This window comes from Delphinus delphis, chromosome 4, assembly GCF_949987515.2.
Source record: "Delphinus delphis chromosome 4, mDelDel1.2, whole genome shotgun sequence".
Taxonomy (NCBI): domain Eukaryota; kingdom Metazoa; phylum Chordata; class Mammalia; order Artiodactyla; family Delphinidae; genus Delphinus; species Delphinus delphis.
The window spans coordinates 53176075-53181265 of NC_082686.1; the positions used below are offsets into that span (position 1 = coordinate 53176075).

Sequence of the window (5191 nt, forward strand, 5' to 3'; positions counted from 1 at the left end):
TTGAAAAGTAACTTATATGTTGAGAGGGAGACTGGAAGGCATTCAAAATGGAAAGCAATGAAATGGAAATGGATAGTAGCCTGGTTTGGATGGAGAGTGGTGGACTAAAGATGGGTAAAAATCTGTAAATGTGGATGGAGACCATATATTAGTGGCTAAGTATACTGGGTTTGGAACTAGATACCTAGCTAGAGTACAAATTTTAGCTCATCTTCTAAGTAGTAGTGTGACTGTGTTAGTCTGGGTCTTCTGAGAAGCACATACCAAGACAGATTTAGCCATACAACAGCTGATTGAAGTAAATGCCTATGAGGGAAAATGGGAGATAGCCAGAGAAGATCAAGAAAGTTGTCAGACTACGATTTAGGCCTGCCACCTTTTAAAGAGAAAGAGAAGGAAGGAAGGACTGCAGTGTAGCTCAGGAAATTTCTACAAAATTGGTAGGGAGTCTTTGAGCCAAAGTTGTTTGTTAGAAGAGTCCTGTATCTCCCAGTCACTGACTAGGAATAGCCCTTAGGAACTGTGACTTTGGTGCAAAATGGTGATGGATTTCAGAGCCCAGCAGCTGGAGCCATGGTCTGTTATTCTCCCTACCCTGAAGGATACATTTTTGTATCTTGAGTAGCTAACTTTCTGAGTTACAGCTCCACCATTTAACAAGGGGAAATATAAATATTTATTTCATAGATTTGTTGACAATTAAATGAGCAGGTATCTATAAAGTAGAAAAAAATTATAGTTTAGAAGTTGTTTTGGTTTCAGATATGATGTTGGTGGCTTTGATGATTATGGCATAAATGTAAGGGTAAGAATTTTTCTTCAATTGGGTTACAAATCAAAAATGTATAAAGTCTTCTTGGCAAAAACGTGATATTTTCAAACTGTACTATAGGAATGAAAAAGCATTTATTGAGAGAGAAGTGTCAGAAGAACAGTAGGGAAAGGCACCATCATCTCATGGGATTTAGAGATAAAGCAGTGGGAAGGAGAGGCTATTAGTATATACCAATCTTGTAAACAAGACATTGAATGAGGGTACCCTATGGGAAAACTGTCATATTAAATAAGGCAATATATTAGGAGGTAACAAAATCCTGAACTCAAATGTTGGCTATAATCATGGAAAGAAAGGACAATATAAATGAAACACTTAGGAGAATTCATCTATGGACAGGATATCTAAGTAGATGTGTAAGGTTAGAGGAAAGAAGAAGCGAACTTTGTCACCAAGATTTCAAGTTTGTATCTTGGGAATGTTGATTGGGGGTAAAAAAAAAAAAAAAAGGTTTAAAAAAATTAAAAAGTTTGGGCTTCCCTGGTTGCACAGTGGTTGAGAGTCCGCCTGCCGATGCAGGGGACACGGGTTCGTGCCCCGGTCCGGGAGGATCCCACATGCCGCGGAGCGGCTGGGTCCGTGAGCCGTGGCCTCTGAGCCTGCGCGTCCGGAGCCTGTGCTCCACAATGGGAGAGGCCACAGCAGTGAGAGGCCCGAGTACCGCAAAAAAAAATAAATAAATAAAAAGTTTAAGTTTAGATATTGTCAATCGATTTAAATTTTAGATTTTTGAAATTGTGGTGTTAGCCAGTTATTCCTATCTAAAATTGAAGGTTAGCATCCTAGGAATAAGTTAGATCATCAGTAAATAGACTTGGGACTCAATAGAATAGAAATGATCTTGTGATTAAGAAAACACATATGGTCACCAAGAAAATAAATGTAGAGAATAGTGAAGCGAAACAAAGTCAGGACTTTCATTTGATTCCTGAATTTGGCTAGCAGGTAAAGCCAGGGCTTTAAAAGTTAGTAAAAGTGAGTGGAAAAGGAAAGTAAGAGGGAAGAAATAGTGAATTCAGAAATTTAGGTGGTCAATTTTGTTTCTTTTTATGGCTGAGTAATGTTCCATTGTATATACGTGCTACATCTTTATCCATTCATCTGTCGATGGACACTTAAGTTGCTTCCATGTCCTGGAATAGTAAATAGAGCTGCAATGAACATTGTGGTACACGTCTCTTTTTGAATTATGGTTTTCGCAGGCTATATGCCCAGTAGTGGGATTGCTGGGTCGTATGGTAGTTCTATTTTTAGTTTTTTAAGGAACCTCCATACTATTCTCCATAGTGTCTGTGTCAATTACATTCCCACCAACAGTGCAAGAGGGTTCCCTTTTCTCCACACCCTCTCCAACATTTAAATACCGTATGCTAACACATATATATGAAATCTGGAAAAAAAAAAAAAGGTTCTGATGAACCTAGGGGTAGGACAGGAATAAAGATACAAACGTAGAGAATGGACTTGAGGGCATGGGGAGGGGGAAGGGTAAGCTGGGATGAAGTGAGAGAGTGGCATGGACATATATACACTAACAAATGTAAAATAGCTAGTGGGAAGCAGCTGCATAGTTCAGGGAGGCAGCTCAGTGCTTTGCGACCACCTAGAGGGGCGGGATAGGGAGAGTGGGAGGGAGGGAGTCGCAAGAGGGAAGAGATATGGGGACATATGTATATGTATAACTGATTCACTTTGTTATACAGCAGAAACTAACACAACATTGTAAAGCAATTTTACATCAATAAAGATGTTTTAAAAAAATAGAACAGAATAGAATAGAATAAAATAAAATAAAATAAAATAAAATAAAGAAATTTAGGAGGCAGTCCTGGGTCAGGCCCAGCCAGGGTGAGGGCCAAGGCAGAGGTGCTGGAGTGCAGGGGGTGGGCTCTGCAGGGAAGTGTGCCAGAGGGGGCACGGGGAGAGCAGGGTGCTGCGGTTTGAGCTTGAGGGTGAAGTTTGTGAAGCAGGAGGATGGGCCAGCAGTCTGAATGCCACAATGGATAACCATTTTGCTACAGCATTTGTAATTGCTTGTGTGCTTAGCCCCACTTCTACCATCTATACGGCAGCCGCAATTGGCACAGACTTCTGGTATGAGTATCGAAGTCCAGTTCAAGAAAATTCCAGTGATTTGAACAAAAGCATCTGAAATGACTTTGCTAGTGATGAGGCAGATGAAAAGACATAATGATTCACTTTTCCGATATAATGGCACAGTGGGATTGTGGAGACGGTGTATCACTATACCCCAAAATACATACTAGTACAGCCCACCTGAAATGACAGAGTCATTTGATATGGTCACAAAATGCATGAGTTTCATGCTAAATGAGCAGTTCATGGAGAAATTTGTTGATCCTGGAAACCAGAACGGTGGGATTGATCTTCTTCGGACCTCTTTGGCGCTGCCAGTTCCTTTCACCTTTTGTTAGTCTAGGTTTGATGTGCTCTGAGGCTTTGACTGGACTTTGTGCTTGTATCCGCTGAAGCTTGTACCCCCACCATTGCCACAGGCATTCTCCATCTCCTTGTGGGTCTGTGTACCCTGGGCTTAGCGAGTTTCTACGTTCCTGGAACTGAACTACTCCACCAGAAATTAGAGCTGCCTGAGAATGTGTCTGGCAAATTCGGATGGTCCTTTTGCCTGGCTTGCGTCTCAGCTCCCTTACAGTTCATGGCTTCTGCTCTCTTCGTCTGGGCCCCTCATACCAACTGGAAAGAGTACACCTTAATGAAGGCATATCGTGTGGCATGAGTGGGAATCTGCTTGCTTTACAATTGTCACTTTTATGGTTTTTTTACATTAATATTTTCCCTTATCTCCCCCCCCAATTGTTTTTAACTTTGTGGTGTGTGTGTGTGTGTGTGTGTGTGTGTATCATTTCATCCTGAAAATTCATTTTATTTATTCACACAGATGGTTTCTTAATACTGCTAAAATTTATATGGAACCTGAGTGAGTCCATTTATCAGACAAACTAATCTAGGTTCAGAGTCCAGACAGAAAAAAATGGGTAGACTCTTGGCACAAATTTGTCAAAGAAAATTGGTAGTAAGGGGTTGACCCAAAGCAAGTTCTTCTGATGTCTGTTGGACTTCTCAGTGTAGTAACTGTATGTGTTTAACTGGAAACTCTAGTTTCTTTGGGAAACCTCTTATCATCGTCAAAACTTCTATTCACTTTGCTGTTGCAGATAGCCTGTCAGCCAGAGGTATTAGTGCTATTTTCAAGGACTTAGGCTATCTAAAAATAAGGAAATTACCTAAGATCTTTTTCCCAAAATATTGGCATATAGCTTCATCTGAGGTGAAATATCACGGTTGTTTACCTATACTGTGTCTGTTTACAAGAAAGGAAGTGTTTACATGGAATTTTAACTGTAACTGCACGAATTCCAGTTCAGCGAGACAAGAGGATTAACCTTATTTTACTTTTTTTTTTTTAACTCTCCTTAATATGTAAATAGGACTTTCAGTATCACCAAACCATTTTGGATTTTTTTTCCTTCCCTCCTCATACACCAGGCTTATTAAAACAGTGCTTTCTTTTTAACACCACATTGGGGTCCCAGAGTAAAATTCTCCAACTGCCATCTATTTATTTCAGCTAAGTACCATAAAGAAGGTTCCACCATAATGACCCCCTGGAGCTATGAAAACTACCACAAGACCTAAAGCTTTGGCTGGTCATTAACTTCCAACTATGGTCTTTATTTCTTGTGATGAAATGATGTGCCTTTCCTTGCCTAATCCCTTCCTGGTGTGTATCAACATTATTTAATGTCTTCTAACTCAGTCATTATTTTATACATATGTCTATAAACACTGAACTTTAAAAATCTTATTTATTTATTCCATTACTGCAGTACTTGACAGATTTTTAAAAAATGTAACAGTAATTTTTTACAAAATCCTAAATCTTTCTTAAAAAATAAAAAATGAGAAGAGAGAGGAAAAAAAAGAAATTTAGGAGGCAAATGATGAACACTGGCCAGGAAAATATTTCAAGAAAAACTTCAACCTTGGAAATCAGAATAGAAGAGGAATGAAATAAATGTGTTAGTTAAAATTGTTTAGTGATCTTTGAGACCCCAGTTTCATTAGGTACAGAATCCTAAGTATATAAAATAAGTCAACTATATGGAAGATAAGGCACCAAGGGTAAATTCATTTTCTAAGATTGCTGAAAGAAAATGGAAAGAAAGTGACAAAACAGTAAGAAGTTTGGGGGCAGCAATAATCAGAGAAGTGTGTTTGTATTTTTGTTTATTTTTCTCAGGGGGTTGTGTGTTGCTTATCCCAAGTATATTTTCAGGCAGAGGGAAAGAAAGTAGTTGTAAATGAAAAATTAAA

The 5191-nt window shown here is 39.0% G+C and overlaps 1 pseudogene; it reads left to right on the top strand.

Moving 5' to 3' along the window:
- Nucleotides 1–2822: 2822 nt before the first annotated feature.
- LOC132424050 (claudin domain-containing protein 1 pseudogene) lies at nt 2823–3641 on the top strand (annotated as a pseudogene).
- Nucleotides 3642–5191: the final 1550 nt, after the last annotated feature.